Below are 21717 nucleotides of genomic sequence, written 5' to 3' on the forward strand. Positions count from 1 at the left end.
GCTTATAAACAAGGTCCGCCAAAGAAGTGGTAGATTGAAGATGTAGTAGATTGTGGGTTTTTTTGTAGTTACTTTATAGCATTTCAGATTCCTGTAATGGGGTTTTCCAGGTTTATGTTTTGATGACCTATCCTTGGCATTGGTCCAACTATCGGGCCCTTGACTGATCAGTTGTTTGAAGATACTGTATAGCTCAGGTGACTGCTGCTTACTATTCAGTACTTACCCTGCACAATGCCGTATGTTTGTCCAGCAGCTGTGCATGGTATCACAGATCACCCCCATTCACTTGAATGGGACTGAGCTGCAGTCCGGCCATGTGACTAATAACCATGATGTCACATGGCCAGAGAAGAGGAAGCAGCGTTAATCAGCTGATCCATGGGTCTCGATTGTCAGGACCCCATGAGAACCATTTTATCCAAGTAGGGGTTTAAAACAATGGTGACATTTTCCAGTTGTGGCCTGTCCTGTCAAAATTGCTTTATGGGTGCCAACTCATCCATGAAAAAATTGGGGCTAATATAGGATGAGAAGAATTTTCTCTTATTTGTATAGCAAATAAGGATTTGTACTGTATTTGGTAAGCCATGTTCTTCAGGTCCAATAATATACACCAGAAATTGCTCAAAGTTCCTTCATCTTTATATTTTCAATTACAGGGACTCTATAGCTCAGAAGGGGCAATGTACCCCTTTAGTCTCACATCTATGACTTTTTACCTACCCAGCCAGCCAGTATCCTGCTTCATACTGAAAGGCAATAGCCCCAAACAGCTGCCTGTGGACGAGTCTCTTCCTCTTGGAAGAGATGTTCTGGCTTGGCTACATTCCCAGATTTTGCCATTAGCTTTAAGGAAAACTTGGCATTGATCTATATAGGGCCACTTTCCCTTTTCCTCCATGGATGACTTATTTGCATGTTCCTTTCCCAGAGAATCTATGGCAATACTAGGTCAATCAGTGTCAAGTAATATCTCTGATTACTTTTAGTACTCATGTGAATTTGGAAATCTAATTCTGACACATCATTTGTTACATACAGAATTACGGTTGAATGATCTTGCACATCATTTACTTTCATTACTATTTTTGTGTAATGTATGTAACATCCAAGCTGTAATATGCAAATCTGTTTTGTATGTGTTGTCATGTTATTATTTCTTACAAATAGTTGGGGGCATTACGTAAATCCCAGTTGGTCGTATGTGATGGATTTTATACCTGACAAGATTCGTATAAGTTGATACATATGTTCCTGATACATCTGGAATTGTGCTTAAACTTTCCTATGATTAATACTATTATTCTTGCATTATGGTTCTCTAGGGCAGACTTTAACACAAAGCTATGGTTTTATTTCTTTTGTCCCAAAAAAGGAATTTCTATTCCTCTGAATGTTACTTTTCCTTTTAAATATTCCTAAATAGAACTTTTCCTTTCTTAAAGGGGTTGTCCCATCACAAGGATCCTATCTATACTGCTTGTTAATGTGGATTTAAGACTTTTCCTAAATACACTGCTTCAGCAAAACTGCTTTCTTTGTTCACTATCTTAATTTATTCACTTCATTGTTGACACTGCGTTTCTATGGCCCTTGGGATTATCTGCTCAAATGTCAAGTGACATAGCTGCCTTCTCTCAGGGGGGAGGGAGGAGGGACTAAGTACACGAGAGCGAGCCTGTGTCTGTAGCTGTTCCTGTGTCTACACCACACATGTAACCTAGCTTCCTGCTCTCAGATAAAGGAGGGGGGAAATGAGTGCTGCTTTCTTATATAAAACAGTCTATATCCTAGTGGGCTAAAGGACCTGGTCCCTCTGCTCACTAGGATTTAGCTTTCTTATATAGAGCAGGCTAAAAGCTAGTGGATAGAAGGACCTGGTCCCTTAGCCCACTAGGATTTAGCCGACTCTATATAGAACAAGCTAAATCCAAGTGTTATAGGACCTTTGATGACATCACAGGCCCTTCAGTCGTCCCATAGGATCATGGTATGTGGTGGGCGGAGTTACATGCTAAAACCAGGAAGAAAGACGTCTTTGCAGCAGCGAAGACTGGTGAGCAAGGGATATGGGAATACCCCTTTAAATGTGATATCCCACTGTAACAACTTATCACCTATCCACAGAGTAATTTTGTTTTGTATTTGCCTTTCTCCATCACTTTGTACTTGCCTATCTTGTTCACTATGCACTTGCCTGTCTCAGTCACTTTTCACGTGCCTATCTTGGTCAGATGTTGCCATATATCGGGTTTACTAAACAACTTATTTGCATGTGGAATAAAAGTTAATCTTCCCAGCAGCAAGATTGTACTGGCCCAACAACATCATATAAGTGATTTAAAAGATATTTTGGTGATGTAGACTCCCTTTAAACCAAACCTGCCAACTCTCCTGGAAACTCCTGAAAAGTGGTCACCTTCTGGACTCCTAGAAGACCTGGTAAATTTCGGAGGCCGTCAGAAATGCTGTTACATTATATATGACTTGGGCACTTTATGTCCTGGTCAAGTCCAAAAAAAGAGCATGACCAGCACATTTAGTGCCAAAAGCAACATACGGGGGAAATGATAATGTCCCAAAGGGGATTGTTCACCCACGTCCTCTGCAAGAACAGCCCTTTGCAGTGAGTAGTTAAAATGATATATTGATGTATAGATAATTTTTTTTCTTTTGGCTTTTACTTCCCTCCAAAAGCCTGGTGACAGGATTTCCAATGATGGGTCATTTTATTTTAACTATAGGAACATATAATAACTTGGCGTTTATAATGCTTGTTAGTTGGCAGCCAAATTACAAGGGAAAAATGTTTTGAGCTACAGGGCTGATTTTTAGCGGAGAGATCACGCTACTGAAATGACCCAAGATCAATTATACTGCAAACACCAATTATGCTTTCCATCCATCTCAGAGAAAACGATAAAAATACCAGGAAAGCTCACTACCACTAGTTGTGGAAATTTTAATAAAAAAAATAAATAAATAATTGCTATGTTTTTGATGTCTCCAGATGAAATACATGTGGAGTTTGCTTTCCATTATTCCGTGTAACTTACTGGTCAGAAATGTAATTCCAGCTACTTAGGAGCTCAGGATTTATTATATGTTGTGGTGTTTGGCGGTATAACATGTCTGTCATTGTATAAGTAGCCGGAGAGTTTTCCACATGACCCATCTGACTGGAGATTTATGCTGAATGACCACCATGGCCGCTGTAGTTTTGTAGCCACTCTATTAAAATTCCATGAACTTTGTTAAAAAGCTGCGGATAGGTCAAGGGGTATTAATATTGAGCATGAGCAGTCACCTCAGTCTCTGCCCTTAAGAGGTCATTAACCACACAAATCTGCAATATGTCTGCTCTTTGCTTCCTGAAAGCTGCATGCATAGGGATGTAGATGTCACAACCTGTCACATCACTATGTAACCACCACTCTCGTAATAACATACGTTAATTGCTAGATTGTAGGGTCAGGAATAGGCCTGTGTTACACAATTTGTAGACAGCACATTCGAGGGATATTTTTTATTTTTGTATTTTCTTTTCTAATATTCTAATAATAATGATACAAATAGTAATAGGTAATAAAATGATATACACCGTATGGACAGAAATATTGGGAACCCATAAGAACTCTTGTGACATCCCATCAAATTCAACCAAGGACATAATCTACATGGAGTTTGTATGTTCTCCCCGTTTTTGCATGGGTTTCCTCCAGGTACTATGGTTTCCTCCCACATGCCAAAAATATACTGACCCATGTGAGTGTTTAGGATGCGCGCCTCTATGGCAGCTACTAACTCCCCCACTCCACAATACTCCCTACACATTGAGTCTCCGTGATAAAACCACATTACAAATTATTGTCATTCTTAATCCATAGGCTTATCCATACCATTTCCAATCTTATGGGACAATGTTCTACAAGATTTTGACAATTTTTGCCTGTTCATTCTGAAGAACGTTTTTGGTGTCAGACACTTGTAAGGGCCTGGCTCACAATCTCTATTTTAGTTCAACCATGCCTTAATGAACCTCGCTTTGTGCAGGGGGACACAGTGAGGGTGGAACAGAAAAGGGCCTTCCCCAAAACTTAGGAGCGTACAGTTGTTCAAAATGTCATGGTATACTGAAATATTAAGATTTCATTTACTGGAACTATGGGGCCAACGTTCTCCTGTAAATCGTCTGGCAAGCAGATGCTGGGCCTTTGAACCCATGCCTTGAAGATCTCAGCAGAGCAGTTTTTGTGCTGTTGTTAAGGCCAGAGGTGGTTTGGTACTCTGCAGTTCTTGACTCAGTATTGGTGACTTCTACGCACCATGCACTTCAGAAATTGGCTATTACCTTGCTCTATAACATTGGATGGGCTGCCACTTCATGGCCAAGTTGCTGTTGTTGCTAGATGCTTCTACTACAGTCCTATTGTAATAGAACAATCCATTCTATCACAGATGTTTGTAAAGGTAGACTGCATGGCCAGGAGCTGGATTTTGTACACCTACGGGAATGGGAAGGAAGGAAATGCCTGAAATCAATGAATAAGAAGTTTTGCTGCATTTTTTTGAGTCAAAGTCAGGAGTGGATTAAATGGAAGGAAAAACGTCTAACAGCTTCCTTTTATATTTTTCATTCCTTTTCGAGCCACTTCTGACTTTAGCAAAAAAAAAAAAAAAAAAAAAAGCTAAAGCAAAATCTGCAACAAAAAACACAGAGTTTCTGTGCTGTGGGGCCCTAGCATTAGGCTTGGTTCACACCAGCGTTGGCTCTCTGTATCGGGATTCCATTCCCCTCTCTGCATGAAAAATACAGAGAAAAATTGCTGCAAGCGGAAACTGAGTGGAAACCACGCGGACCCCATTATAGTCAATGGAGTCTGTGGGTAACCGCTATTTTAAAGGGATTCTACCATTAAAAACTTTTTTTTTTTTTGTAGATAAGACGTTGGAATAGCCTTTAGAAAGGCTATTCGTCTCTTACCTTTAGATGTGATCTCCGCCGCGCCGTTCCTTAGAAGTACCGGTTTTTACCGGTATGCAAATTGGTTTTCTCGCAGTGATGGGGGCGGGCCCCAGCACTGGAAATGCGATGGGGGCGTCCCCACTGCTGCTCGAAATCAGGCTCCAGCGACGCCTCTATCTTCTGCTGGATCCTCCCCTTCTTTCTTCGTCTTTCTTCGGCGGCATCACCTCCGACGCCTGCGCAGTTGGTCTTCCAGTGAGACACTAGTAGAGCCGACTGCGCATGCCCGCAGCCATAGTTCCGACGCCACAATTGCACGCATGCGCAGTTGGCTCTACTAGTGTCTCACTGGCAGAGCCAACTGCGCATGCGTCGCAGGTGACGCCGAAGAAAGACGAAGAAAGAAGAGGAGGTTCCAGCAGAAGATAGAGACGTCGCTGGAGCCTGTTTTCGAGCAGCAGTGGGGACGCCCCCATCGCATTTCCAGTGCTGGGGCCTGCCCCCATCGGTGCAAGAGAACTAATTTGCATACCGTAAAAAACGGTATTTCTAAGGAACGGCGCGGCGGAGATCACATCTAAAGGTAAGAGACGAATAGCCTTTCTAAAGGATATTCCGACGTCTTAATTACAAAAAAAAGTTTTTAATGGTAGAATCCCTTTAAGCAGATTAGGTTTCCGTTTGGAGGGTGCCATTAAAGTGAATGGGAGGAGGAAAATGACGTGGAATTTAGACTAGCGGGAAAATCCTCTTCAAATTCCTGAAACTAAATTTTCAGCTAGGTAAATTTCCGCCCTGTGAATCACTTCTAAAGGATGGAAAAGTAAAAAGAATGGACTCTAAAGCAGGAGCCACAAATGCTAAGTGTGAATCCAGTTTAAGAAAGAATTGTTGTTTTCGTTGGATAAATAAGTCTTGAGCATCTTCTTAGACTCCTTCACGTGACACGGGGAGGTTCTTTGCAAAATTTACAATATGGAGTCGGGAAGGAATTTTTTCCCCTGAAATGGAGCAATTGGCATGAGCCTCATGGGGGTTTTTTTGCCTTCCCTTGGATCAACACTGTAGGGATTGTAGGGTTATAGGTTGGACTTCATGGACTCATGTCTTCATCCAACCTCATCTACTATGTAACCATGTTCTCCTGTACTTAAGAATTGTCCTAGCTGTTGGCATATCATCATATATCCTTGTATACATGTATGGCCCAGATCCATTGGAGCAGGTTTCACTTACATAGAAGCTCTTTGCTCTTACAGACTCATTGCTGAGGTGAAAATCTCATATATAGTATGTGCAGTCCACAAAATGGCGACCTCTGTATAACAAGGGATAGACTTTTTAACACTGAAGGAGCTCCTTTTCTTTCTTCCTTCTATAAGACAGACATAAATCGCGGCTTTGTCTGATTTCCAATCTTCTGCTATATGCCATATTTTCATTCCAAAGTAAATACGTAGCGTGGATTTTGAGGACAAATCGAAATACATGTTAACTGCACGAAACCACATTTTTATGTGAAGCAGTAATACCTCACGTCTTTTTGTCTAAGTCAGCTATCTTCTACACTCATTGTCCACTCGAGTTTTAGCCTTTGAGGCTCAGAAAAAGAGAAACCCTTGGCAAGTTTCCTTATAAATTGCTGTCTTCTTATTTCTCCGTCTTTACCTGTCCGTGCAGTTTATATATATATCTATGACTCCTGTAGTTTGTGGTTTTAGGAAATTTTTTCACATAGTCTTCTTTTAAAGAAATATAGCATAAGTACACAGTGACCTTGTAAATCTCCTTTTAATTAAAGATCGGAGACTTTTCTTTAAATCCCTCTCTGACTTTCTTGGCCTCGTGCCGACATCTGCTCTCCTATTAACTGTGCTAATAGCCCATGGGAACATTACCCTTGGCTGGAGCCAATTCTCCTATTTGTCATTAGTAAGATTTAGAATAACCTATAGAGTTTAGAGACCTTTGGGAATAACGTTACAAGGGCTTGTCTGGCAGATCAGATTTTTTTTTTCAATAAAAGCCTAAGAATGGCATTTTAAAAATGAAAAAAATCATACCACTCCACGAATCCCGTAATGCTCTCTGGTCTACTGCCTGGTTCCATCTTGATGCTCAGGATGTGTACACCCAACCAAACACTAAGGTGGGACACTAATGGGGTCAAGATGGATCCTAGAATACAGTAAGTAAAATCAGGTGCTGCCTGGTATGCTGTGGATCCACTAGGTGGCGCTAGCTCCAATGACAATGATTAGGGCGAATCCCTAATCAGGTGGGTTAGAATTGCATATAGGAGAGGCATAGTTAACCCTGAGGCCAATGATTGGCTGAGCAGGCATTTTCTGTCAAGGCAGGAAAAGGTGACCGGGGGTGGGTAGGGACAGTAGCAGCAGCTGGTCAGCAGAGAAACGTATGAGTCATTTCAGTTTTTTATGACATTTTTTGCCTTTAATTGAAAATATTGGCGTGATAACCCCTTTAATTGGGTTATGCCACAAAACAGGTTTATCCTCTGTTCATTGGATAGAGGGTAAAATGTTGATTGTTGGGGGTCTGACTGATGCTGATAATGGGAGTGTTTCCACCCCTGTTGTGATTGTGGTCATACGTCCTAAACGTGATGCACCCTGGGTCCATTCATCTCAATGGTAGTGTCAGGGATCACACAGCAGTACAAGCACTTGGCTATCTCCAGATCTCCCATTGAAGTGAATGGGAGCAGAAGGGCATTGTTTCCAGCAGGGAAACACCTACCTTCAACCCGGCTGCCTTCACAGCTTTGGCTCTATTCACATCTGCGTTTGGGTTTCTGTTCGGGTAGTCCGCTTGGGGACGCATAAAAAGTGGTTACCTAAGGAAACCCATGCACCCCATAGACTATAACTCCCGCAAGCAACACTTTCCTCTATACATGTTTGGTGCGGAAACCGCAAGGACCCCATTGTAGTCTATTGGGTTCCCAGGTAACTGCTTTCTTATGCATATATGCATTTCTGTTGGAGGGGTCCCGAAGCAGACTCCCTGAATGGAAACCCGAATTCAGATGAGAATAGGGTCTTAGGCTTCTTCCCCCTATCGTTTTCAGGATCAGCAGATTATCCGCTATCCTATGGATCTATTCCATAACATAACCCCATTCAGTGACGTTGCCACAAGAGGGGCTGAGTTCTTCACAATAATTGCATCAAGTGTAAAATAGAACATATAGAGTGTATTTTCTGAATCCTTTTTATACTCATTTTAAAGCTGCAGTGGAACAAGTTGCAGACTCATGTGTCTTTAACAGGGTGATGGATTCATTGTGCTTTCTGTGTTCATTCCTTGGACACTGTCCAGACTTGGTTCGCTGGACTATACTACACAATGCATCTTTCCAAATGAGTTCTCGATTCAGCATCAAGAATAATATCTATATAATCTCCCCTCTCGTTTTCCTCCTTTCTTTCGGAGTTCATATGTTACCTATTTATTCTTCATTCAGCACCTGGTCTGAATTGGCCTCAAACTGAATGGTAATTTTCATTGAAGTGTTTATAACATGCAGTCTTTCTTAACATGAGACATATGCCTGGAGCTGTGCAGGCCCCCTGTACTTTTGCCAACTTTACAAGTCAGCCAAGTAGAGCAGGAAATCAATATACTGCTACATTCATTAGTCTGCTGTTATTATTTTCTTTCTTTTCTGAACATGCAAATATCTCAAGGATTTTTTTGCGTTCCAGGAGCTTAATACTTCACAAGGCAAATATGATTATAGAAATTATAGTTGTCTCCATTAATGAACTTCACATTCCCTTCTGAACCTGTAACACTTCGCTCCCTAAAGAGCCTCGCTTCAGACGACAGCTTATGTTATTGTCGGACAAAAGAGGTCACATAAACCATATTTATTGACATTGGCTACGTGTCAACGCTGTCTGTTTCTGGACAACCGCTCCAGACGTCTAATGCGTGTGCGCTTTTGTTGCAACACGCAGTATACATTTGTGATTGCTTTTTTGCTTAGTATATATATCATGAATGGGGGACGTTTTCTGAAATTTGTTCCAGAGCACAATGTCTCTCACTGAGAAGCATCAGCCGGACAATACTGAACACAATACTGAACACAATACTGAACACAATACTGAACAGTATTTATGTGAATAAAGCATTTTTGGTAAGATAGAAAACTTACTGTTAGCTGCAGCCTTTGCCTATGTCTTTTTCTATCTCTCTTAGACTACTAGAAAGGGGGTGAGACAAGACCCTTATCTAGGGCAAGCGTGGAAAATTGGGCTGTGGGGAACACAGCAAGAAAAGATTCCCCCTTCCCCTGATTTTTCAGCTTTTTTATTGGTAGGATGTTTGTTGAGTAATTGGGGATTGGCCGGGTTTCTTCGTACTGTCACAGTGGCTATGGCGGTGTGAGACCTCTAAGCTGGTTGTGTGTAGAACTGTTTTTGTTGGGATATCCCTCAGTATTTAGGATTGCGGGTACGGGACTACATTTTAGCCCTCAGGACTTTCAAAGGCTTAAGGCCCATAAGGGACAACTATTGGTTAAAGGATTATGGGCTCTGAAGACCTCCACTTGTCGGGTAGCAGTGATTTATTCAGGTTCATTTGTTTACAAGGGGGATGGATGGTAAATACTAGTGATGTTTAGGGGATTCTTGTGGTAAAAGGTTGTTGTTATTTGTACTTATGACAGTTACGGAGTCTTCAAATGTAGAGAAATTCCTCTTCATTTTCTAGCCATCGTGGTGAACTCTTGACATGGCCCCCCCACCACTGACCACGAACGCTGAAGACCTCGACCAACTGACCCCTAACGCTGCAGCCTCATTTCTGTGCATGCTATAATATCCTATATTGGCCCCTGCACACAGTATTATGTCCCCATACTGGCCTCACTACACAGTATTATGTCCCCATACTGGCCCCAGTATGCAGTAGTATGTCCCCATACTGGCCCCACTACACAGTATTATGTTCCCATACTGGCCCCAGTATGCAGTAGTATGTCCCCATACTGGCCCCACTACACAGTATTATGTTCCCATACTGGCCCCAGTACACAGTATTATGTCCCCATACTGGCCCCACTACACAGTATTATGTTCCCATACTGGCCCCAGTACACAGTATTATGTCCCCATATTGGCCCCTGCACACAGTATTATGTTCCCATACTGGCCTCACTACACAGTATTATGTCCCCATACTGGCCCCAGTATGCAGTAGTATGTCCCCATACTGGCACCACTACACAGTATTATGTTCCCATACTGGCCCCAGTATGCAGTAGTATGTCCCCATACTGGCCCCACTACACAGTATTATGTTCCCATACTGGCCCCAGTACACATTATTATGTCCCCATATTGGCCCCAGTACGCAGTATTATGTCCCCATACTGGCCCCAGTACACAGTATTATGTCCCCATACTGGCTCCAGTACACAGTATTATGGCCCCAGTACACAGTATTATGTCCCCATAGTGACCCCCAGTACACAGTATTATGTTCCCATACTGGCCCATAGTGGCCCCAGTACACAGTATTATGTTCCCATACTGGCCCCAGTGCACAGTATTATGTTCCCATTCTGGCCCCAGTACACAGTATTATGTTCCCATACTGGCCCCAGTACACAGTATTATGCCCCATAGTGGCCCCAGTACACAGTATTATGTCCCCATAGTGGCCTCAGTACACAGTATTATCCCCTATAGTGGCCCCAGTACACAGTATTATGCCCCATAGTGGCCCCAGTACACAGTATTATGTCCCCATAGTGGCTCCAGTACACAGTATTATGTCCCCATAGTGGCCTCAGTACACAGTATTATCCCCCATAGTGGCCCCAGTACACAGTATTACGCCCCATAGTGGCCCCAGTACACAGTATTATGTCCCCATAGTGGCCCCAGTACACAGTATTATCCCCCATAGTGGCCCCAGTACACAGTATTATGCCCCATAGTGGCCCCAGTACACAGTATTATGTCCCCATAGTGGCCCCAGTACACAGTATTATGTCCCCATAATGGCCCCAGTACACAGTATTATGTCCCCATAGTGGCCCCAGTACACAGTATTATGTCCCATTGTGGACACTCATGAATAATATATGCTGGAGTCTTTTCAGACCCCAGAGTACAATAATCGGAGACCCAGAGGGATGCAAACAACAAACTACTGTTACTTACATATCTCACGACTCCCCTCCATTCTCCGTCGATGTCGGCCATCTTCCGGGACATCATGTGAACGGGGCCCTGCGTTGTGGGTCATATGACGTCACGCAAGTAGGCTGAAGTCTGCCTGGAGCCTGGAGAGGTAAGTAACACAGTTGTTTATGTTATCTTACCTCTCCCGGGCCTCCGATCGTTATACTGGTGGGTCCGAAAAGACCCCCGAGTATAATAGTGCTTTTTGGGCCTGCGCTGTCACTTACCTATCCCAGCCCCTACCAGGATCGGTAAGTATATAGGACCTGTTTACTCCAGCCGGTAACGGACTATAAAAAAGCAAAAAAAAAAAACGCAGCGGTAGCGGCTGTCGCCGGGCCCCTAATGTCCCGGGCCCTGTGGCAGCTGCCTCTGCTGCTATGGCGGTAGTTACGCCACTGCATATACATACACACACACACACACACACACACACACACACACACACAAATACATATACACACGTACATACACACATGCACATACACACATGCACGTATACACACATACACGTATACACACACGTATACACACACACATATACATACACACATACACACACACACAATTCCATCATTACTAGTTTGTATGACTACTGAAATAAAAATGTCGAGCCGCTTTTATATATGAATACTATTTTGGGGTATTTCCTTTTGCATACTAGAAGCGATTATACAAATAGTTTTTTATTTGCTTTTTTATATTTTCACGCCAGGAGACAGAGATTTCTTTCCTTATACCTCATCACTTCAGGAAACACTTCACAACCAGTATTTCCTTTATTTATGAGATGATGTGAGTTATACTGGCACAGATTGGGAAAGCCACCATGCTCTTCCTGTAAATTTACTGTCCATGAATAACATGGGAAATGTAATATTATTTTGAAGATTTTTATACTCAGGGGGCCAATAGAATTAAATGGTGTATACATATAGAATATACATGCAGTCAAATTATCCATTACTGAGTCTCTAGCTGTAATTGGCAGAATGATGAATTCTCCTACAGCACCTCTACAGGAGAAATGAAGCATTACACGAGGGTTACTGAAATCAATGGGGCAGCCAATCACAGTGCAGTTTTAATTTTTTTCTGGAGCAGAATGCCAAATGAAGACTGCGCTGTGATTGGTTGTTATGGGCAATTAAGACTGTTTAGTTTTCAGACAGTTTTAATAAATCTGCCCCAATGTGCACTTCTGGGAGAGAAGCTATTTATCTTCATTGCATAAACATGGCAGCTTTATTTCAAAAAGTTTAGGTACCCCTGTACTCAGTTTGTCCATGATATTACAGCTCAACTCCATTTTTTACAATTAAGATATACAACCCATGGACAGGAATGGTTCCAGTTTTAGAGAAAGCAGTCGTGTTTCCTTAGGGCAGTGATGGCGAACCTATGGCACGCGTGCCAGAGAGGGCACGCAGAGCCCCCTCTGCTGGCACGCGTGCTGTCGCCCTGATCGCTCACTAACGGCGAATCCGATGCAGGATTCCCCGTTAGTGAGCGATCGCTGCCTTCAGCTGGTTGTGCAAATGCGCATCCAGCTGAAAGCTGTCAGTGTAGCTCAGTGTAGGCCACGCGTACTACGCGGCCTACACTGACTACAGAGTGTGACCTCTGAACAAGCGCGGGCGTGATGACGTAAGTCATCAGCGCGCGCAGTGAACAGAAGAGAGAACACCCGGCAGCTCTTCAGGTAACTATATTGTGTTTGTTTGCACTGTCAGGGGAGGGGGGCAACGGTGGACATTTCATGTTGTGTAGGAGGGGGCTACTGTAGACTTTCATGCTGTGTGGGTAGGGGGCTACTGTGGACCATTTTATGCTGTATGGGAGGGGGCTACTGTGGACCTTTCATGTTGTGTGGGAGGGGGCTACTGTAGACTTTCATGCTGTGCGGGTAGGGGGCTACTGTGGACCATTTTATGCTGCTACTGTGGATCTTTCATGCTCTGTGGGAGGGGGCTACTGTGGACCAGTTCATGTTGTGTGGGAGGGGCTACTCTGGACCATTTCATGCTGTGTGGGAGGGGGCTACTGTGGACCATTTCATGTTGTGTGGGAGGGGGCTACTGTGTACCATTTCATGTTGTGTAGGAGGGGGCTACTGTGGATCTTTCATGCTCTGTGGGAGGGGGCTACTGTGGACCATTTCATGTTGTGTGGGAGGGGGCTATTGTGGACCATTTCATGTTGTGTGGGAGGGGGCTACTGTGGACCAGTTCATGTTGTGTGGGAGGGGGCTACTGTGGACCAGTTCATGTTGTGTTGGAGGGGGCTACTGTGGACCAGTTCATGCTCTGTGGGAGGGGGCTACTGTGGACCATTTCATGTTGTGTGGGAGGGGGCTATTGTGGACCATTTCATGTTGTGTGGGAGGGGGCTACTGTGGACCAGTTCATGTTGTGTGGGAGGGGGCTACTGTGGACCAGTTCATGCTGTGTGGGAGGGGGCTACTGTGGACCAGTTCATGCTGTGTGGGAGGGGGCTACTGTGGACCAGTTCATGCTGTGTGGGAGGGGGCTACTGTGGACCAGTTCATGCTGTGTGGGAGGGGGCTACTGTGGACCAGTTCATGCTGTGTGGGAGGGGGCTACTGTGGAGTATACAGGTATAATCCTGTGTGGGGGCCACTGTGGGCCAGATTGTACTGTGTGGGGGGCCACTGAGGGGCAGATTGTACTGTGTGGGGGGGCCACTGAGGGGCAGATTGTACTGTGTGGGGTCCCCTCACTATGTATATCACACAGTATTTGTTTTATAGCAGACGTGAAATTAGTACAGGATGTAATAACATTGCACGGTAACTATAAAACAGATCCTGTGCGATGTAAATAGTGAAAATTAATTGTTTAAAAGTACAGAATGCAGAGACCTTTACCTCTCAGTACAAGATCTGTAAAGCCCCAGTCACATGACTGTAATTTGTGGGTCCGCAATTGTGGACCCACAGAGTTTTAAGGTTAAATTGCCGTGTTGGCACTCCGTGATAATTTATTTGGTTTTGGGTTGCAGTTTAGGCACTCGGTCTCAAAAAGGTTCGCCATCACTGCCTTAGGGCAAGGCTACATTATAGTGTGACTGAGTGATTTTAACTATTGAGTGACAGCTGCAGACCACAAGATTATATGCAACTCAGTGCAGCCATCTGGACTGCAGCCCCAGCTCAATACATAGAATCAACTCATTGCGCTACAAAAAGTTGCAGTCACAACCGGAGAGAATGGAGGACCCAACTAGGAATGGGATAGGTTAGTATAATTTTTTTTTTTTTTTTTTTTTTTTTTTTAATTTTACCCTAGACAAACCCTAGGCTTCTGAAAAAATAATCTAAAATACCTATCTAGAATTCCTAATAAGATAGTAGTATTGGGTTTTCTACACAAGAGGAAAGGGGTTGTATGAGATTAGATTTAGTCTTATTGCTTCTCTATTCTTTTTTTTTTTTTTTAATGTAGATTGTGAGCCCCATATAGGGATCACAACGTACATTTTTTTCCTATCAGTATGTCTTTGTAGAATAGGAGGAAATCCGCGCAAACACAGGGAGAACATACAAACTCCTTGCAGATGTTGTTCCTGGCGGGATTCAAACCCAGGACTCCAGCGCTGCAAGGCTGCAGTGCTAACCACTGAGCCACCATATTGCCCCGCATCTCTATTCTTGTCCATGAATCTTGACTTGCGCTGCAGTTTAGTCCCATTTTACCCCATATGTTGATATATTCCTATTATAGGTGCAAATGATAAATCTGTCGCAACTTATTTGGAATTTTTCTTCTCTATGATGCATTCAGACAGTGCAGTTAAACCATGTCAAAAACTGCCATGAAAATAACTGCAAGTGCTTCTCATGTGGATTTGATGCAATTGTATTTTACAGGTGAAACACATTTAGTTAATATATTAAAAAATGCACCCCAAAAACATGTGATATGGGTTTTCATGTGGTGTTAATTGCAACCAAATACACCTGTTATACACCCTTATACACCAGTATTTTGCACCATTTGTCCATATATGTACGATATATATATATAGTATATATACTTGTAGTGCAGCTGAAAAACTGGATGAGTTAAAGTGAGGGGGTGCTGGCACAACAGAGACCACCTTTATGAATTGTCCCTATTGTGGATGGAGCTTATCAGCCAGGCCAAACCCTGCACAGCTGTGGTGTCTGACTAGTTGTATGGCCCCTGCACGTGGACATCAGTCGCCTCTTTCTGGCCTGTGTATCTGCTTGGAACACCTTTGCACTTCCCACACATTAGCATCTCCTGCACCTCGTCCATGTATTCACATGTCTGAAGACGAGTTTTATTCCAATCTTATTAATTAGCAGATTCCATAATGGAGGTTCACAAAGCATCTGTTTCCTCAGGAAGACCCATCTCCCACATACAAATTGCACATACAATGTCCAGCATTGATCCACCCGAGTGAAAGGAAGACGCACAGCTGCAGCCCCTGCCACAACAGCCTTCTTGTTAGTGGAGATAACACTGCACTAATGTTATTCTGTCTGCTCCGCTAACTGGAGGGGCTGCCCGGTGACAGAGACAAAACACCCTACTACATTCATGGGGCTTCAGAGGAGTGCGCTCATGTTCTTTATCATATCGCTTAAGATGTGTGGGCCTTAAAAGAAACAAAAGCAGCGTCTGTATATATAGTTTTTTAAATGTTAACTTTTAATAACTTCCTTTTAGCTCTCCCAGCAATGTTTTTCCCATTAAGATCCATTTTTTTTTTAATTTTGTCTTGTAGGTATAGCATGCTTAAATGTGAATGGGATGAACTAATATAAAATGGATTCACTTTTAAACATTTTGCTCTAATCCAAGACACACGACACAGTACTGCACCGCCTTACTCTATATATCTTCTCTCATCTTCATCTATCACCCTACCTGTGCTCTGTGTAAAGATCTAGGATTAATCTTCTCCATAATCTGAACGTCACATTCCCTTCTCCAAAACTTCTCTTATGCTGCACCAGTTTTCTGGAATGCGCTATCCTGGGCAATCAGATTAATTACTAACCGACAGGTGAAGAACATGCCCTAATGAAACTTTTTTTTTTTAATGGGACATTACCTCTGAAAATATGTCAGAGGATAAAACTTAAAAGGTATTTTAAGTTATTTTGTTTTAACCTTTTTAAGAAAATTATGTCTGGAAATAAAAAAATTCTATGTACTAATATATAGGACAGTCCCCCATCACTCTTGGATTTGCAGAGCACAGCGTGAGGTCAATAGTCTAATTTTACTTGCCTCACCTGATGATGGCTTAACCCTCGGTCACATGACTGACTCTGCTTTACTCTATGCACAAGCAACAGGAGTAGAGCAGAGTAGGAGTCTGCTATATTACTATGGTCAAGTGACCAAGAGTCAGTGTGGTGGCAGGGGACACAGAAGAAGGAGATTTCCAACACCCGACTTTGACCTGCAAACCTAAGATTGGGGATGATAGGGGACAAGCCTATATATTAGTATGCAGGTTTACGCTAGGTTCACACCTACGTTCAGGTTTCTGTTCTGGGGGTCTGCTTGAGGACTCCTCGAATGGAAACCTAAAAAGTGGTTACCTGCCTGGTTTCTGTCCGAAAAGAACAAGAAAGAGTGAGAAAAGCGATGTCTGCAGAAGTTTTCTCTCTGCGTTTTTAAAGCAGAATGGGGAACAGAATCCCCAAACGCAGATGTGAATCGGGCCTTATCCAGTTTGGTGAATGCACCGAGGGACTTTTCATTCCCCCACATAACCCCTTTAACCAGTCTATTATTTGAATGTCCTAAATATGTTGAGCACATCTGCCGTTATTACCACAAGCGCTGCTTTGAATGATAGGCTTTGTTGTATATCTGTGTTGACAGGATGTGATAAATCCTCTTCTATCCACACAAGTAAATAGTGTTAATGCTATTCTCTGCAGAGATGACACGGGATGATCTTTAGTTCTAAATGGAATGATCCCTGTACATCTTCAAGTGGAACATCTAGAGAGTTAAGTGTCAACAAGTGTCCAAACTGGCATAGAAATTGTCACAGCAGGAGACACGCTACTGACATCTGCCCAACACATGCAGCATTCAGCGTAGTATCTAAACTACCTAGAAAGTCACTGAAAGAACAGTCAGTATCCAGACTGCCTGCAAAAGGGTTAGGAAATGTGATTGGGATTTTCCATATCAGGCTGCATCCAAGGTTTGACTTGTAGTATCTTAAATGTTTGATTTATATTGTTTGTACCCAGGATCTTGTATGTACTGTATGTGGGGTACCAAGAGGTTGCCATTGTACTACATATAAGGTCAAAGTGGTTGCCATTGTACTATATTTGGGAGCACTAAGGGGCCCATTATACTACATGTGGGGACAACAAGAGGGATCTATTATACTACATATGGGTCACTGAGAGGGCATTACATACAGTCCTATGAAAAAGTTTGGGCACCCCTATTAATCTTAATCATTTTTAGTTCTAAATATTTTGGTGTTTGCAACAGCCATTTCAGTTTGATATATCTAATAACTGATGGACACAGTAATATTTCAGGATTGAAATGAGGTTTATTGTACTAACAGAAAATGCGCAATATGCATTAAACCAAAATTTGACCGGTGCAAAAATATGGGCACCTCAACAGAAAAGTGACATTAATATTTAGTACATCCTCCTTTTGCAGAGATAACAGCCTCTAGTCGCTTCCTGTAGCTTTTAATCAGTTCCTGGATCCTGGATGAAGGTATTTTGGACCATTTCTTTCTACAAAACAATTCAAGTTCAGTTAAGTTTGATGGTCGCCGAACATGGACAGCCCGCTCTCAAATGATCTGAAAACAAAGATTGTTCAACATAGTTGTTCAGGGGAAGGATACAAAACGTTGTCTCAGAGATTTAACCTGTCAGTTTCCACTGTGAGGAACATAGTAAGGAAATGGAAGAGCACAGGGACAGTTCTTGTTAAGCCCAGAAGTGGCAGGCCAAGAAAAATATCAGAAAGGCAGAGAAGAAGAATGGTGAGAACAGTCAAGGACAATCCACAGACCACCTCCAAAGAGCTGCAGCATCATCTTGCTGCAGATGGTGTCACTGTGCATCAGTCAGCAATACAGCGCACTTTGCACAAATAGAAGCTGTATGGGAGAGTGATGAGAAAGAGGCCGTTTCTGCACGTACGCCACAAATAGAGTTGCCTGAGGTATGCAAAAGCACATTTGGAGAAGCCAACTTCATTTTGGAAACAAAGATTGAGTTGTTTGGTTATAAAAAAAGGCGTTATGCATGGCGTCCAAAAAGAAACAGCATTCCAAGAAAAACACTTGCTACCCACTGTAAAATTTGGTGGAGGTTCCATCATGCTTTGGGGCTGTGTGGCCAATGCCGGCACCGGGAATCTTGTTAAAGTTGAGAGTCGCATGGATTCCACTCAGTATCAGCAGATTCTTGAGAATAATGTTCAAGAATCAGTGACGAAGTTGAAGTTACGCCGGGGATGGATATTTCAGCAAGACAATTATCCAAAACACTGCTCCAAATAAACTCAGGCGTTCATGCAGAGGAACAATTACAATGTTCTGGAATGGCCATCCCAGTCCCCAGACCTGAATATCATTGAACATCTGTGGGATGATTTGAAGCGGGCTGTCCATGCTCGGCGACCATCTAACTTAACTGAACTTGAATTGTTTGTCCAAAATACCTTTATCCAGGATCCAGGAACTGATTAAAAGCTACAGGAAGCGACTAGAGGCTGTTATCTTTGCAAAAGGAGGATCTACTAAATATTAATGTCACTTTTCTGTTGAGGTGCCCATACTTTTGCACCGGTCAAATTTTGGTTTAATGCATATTGCACATTTTCTGTTAGTACAATAAACCTCATTTCAATCCTGAAATATTACTGTGTCCATCAGTTATTAGATATATCAAACTGAAATGGCTGTTATAAACACCAAAATATTTAGAACTAAAAATGATTAAGATTAATAGGGGTGCCCAAACTTTTTCATAGGACTGTAACTGGTGACGGAGACTCAAAAAGTGGCCTTATTTTGTTAACATTAGAAGTGATCGCTATTTTGGGGTACTCAGTTGGGACTTATTTTAATATAGGTTACTTACTTGAAAAGGTTGAAAAACACTGGTTTAGGGCCTGACTGTCCACAGAAAGGTGAAAAGCAGTAGACTTAGGATGGTCTTACACGACCGTAGTTTAAGACCGCAAATGGTCCGCAATTGCGGACCCAGTGTTTTCTATGCGGCCTCTTACACCATCGTAGATTTTGTCCGTGGCGTGCCGTAACCGTGGTCCGGAGAGTATAGCGCATATCCATAATGGCCGTGTTTGTACGGCACGGACTGTCCCATACAAGTCTATGGGCGCGTGCAGATATGCGGATATACACTGAACATACATCAGTGTATCTCCGCAATTGTGGATGTCAACGTGTGTTTTGTGGCGTGTTTTGTTTTTTTGCGGATCTGTGTAATACTGATACACACGGACGTCTGCGGATTGAGTTTTTAAAGTGAAATTTGTGTTGCGGTTCCGCAAATTGCGGACAGCAAAAACCACTAGGGTCGTATAAGACCAGCCTTAGACAAGGAGATTCTGAAAGTGGAAGACAAGGGGTGAATTGTGACATCAGGGCAGCTTTGAAGTTAAAGAACATGAGGCTCTATTCACAACTACAGGCTTCAAAAAGTTAGAAAAGCAAAATGGAAAGATCACTTGACAAATGAACTTAGCTTTAGAAAGTTTAGTGATCTCATTGGGGTTATCCAGGGATTTTGTTTTTTACCATACCTCCTGCTCTGGTTCTTGTTTCATGAATCTTGGGGTCTCCAGGCTGTTCCCGACTCAGGATCACATGATCACAACCAGCACCTCGCACCCAAGTTACTCTGCCTCCACCCTCATCTGTCTGTACTATAAGGACTGACCTTACTATAAGGCTAAGATCATTTGCGCGATCAAAGGTTTTAACTCCTTCACCTTTTTAAATAAATGGAGTAACATTACAACCTCAAGGGTACTGCAAAATCCAGCAGTCTTCAATCTTTTTGCAAGTAGAAGACACAGTTAGTTGCATTCTTAGGGTTGCAGTACGACTCCATTGGTGAAAAAGTTTGAAGGCCACACAGTAATCTTTGGTTGCATGACATGAGTTGCAACCAAAATTCCTGTGTAACCCTAGCCTTACAATCATTTAGCCAGCCATCTTCTATAGTACAGGTAATATAACTGAATTAGGGGAGGAGGCTGAGCAGCATGGGTGCCGGGTGATGGTTCCAGTTGCATGATGTCGTCGGAACCAGCCTTGAAACCTGAGTTTCTGAACCCAGGCTGGAAATTTAAAAATGTCCCCAGATAACCCCCTATTAAACACAGCCATATAAGTTTTTTCTGGCTAGATGACCCCTTTAATGAGCTGACCTGTTGGATACAATAATAATACTATAATCGCAGTTAATCGAAGCATCTAGACTCTAGTTCATTATTTCACATAGAGATTATGGCGGCATGTATGAAGTCATTTCTTCATGATTAAGTTCACGGGAAATGATTTACTATCTGCTGCCTTGTGTATAGGGTTGATGACATACTGTAAAACATGAGCACTGTATATCAAATGTATTGCAGTAAGATAAATGAATGCACAGATAAGCCGATCCTCTGGGACTGAAAGCTACCATACATATAACTGGACCACAGTTGTTCCATGAGAATTAACCAGATAATGTTTGATCTATGGAAACACTATCTGGAAAATGTTAAACACAGGTACATTGTTTCCACTCCTGGGATGGGGGACTGATATTGGAAGACTTTTCACCTTCAGGTGCGTTGTAACAGCGCAGCTAAATGAAGCCAAGAGAAGCTTAGGTAACCCTGTGAAGATTAGTGCCGAGTCTTACATTTATATTCCTACAGTCTCACTTTATGACTCAAGATGTATTAAATGTTACACCCGCTGCATAATAGTAGAGCCAGGTTTTTTAAGAATTTTTTGTGAGAGTAGCTTACAAAGATCCAAGTATTTCTTTTAGAATTATGTTATTAAAAAAGTTATCTCATCAACAAATTTCTTTTCTATATGACCTGCTAGGGCTTATGCACATGAAATACATACATACATCTATCCCTATAGGGTTTCGTTGTAGGAAAATATACACACGTGGACAAAATTGTTGGTCCCCCTCGTTTAATGTAAGAAAAACCCACAATGGTCACAGAAATAACTTGAATCTGACAAAAGTAATCAATAAAAATTCTATGAAAATGAACAAATGAAAATCAGACATTGCTTTTTGCTTCAACAGAATTTTTTTTTATAAAATAAACCTCATGACACCGGCCTGGGCAGAAATGATGGTTCCTTTAATGTAATATTTTGTTGCACAACCTTCTGAGGCAGTCACTGCAATCACACGATTCCTGTAATTGTCAATGAGACTTCTGCACCTCACAGCAGGTATTTTGGCCCCTCCTCATGAGCAAACTGCTC

General features: G+C 42.5%; 1 protein-coding gene across 1 annotated transcript in view; it reads left to right on the forward strand.

The window, feature by feature from the left end:
* Window positions 1-21717, forward strand: part of SCFD2 (sec1 family domain containing 2) — a 378807-nt gene that overhangs the window by 153757 nt on the left and 203333 nt on the right. The gene's annotated exons all lie outside the window — the stretch shown is intronic.

Source organism: Leptodactylus fuscus, chromosome 1 (assembly GCF_031893055.1).
Source record: "Leptodactylus fuscus isolate aLepFus1 chromosome 1, aLepFus1.hap2, whole genome shotgun sequence".
NCBI lineage: Eukaryota > Metazoa > Chordata > Amphibia > Anura > Leptodactylidae > Leptodactylus > Leptodactylus fuscus.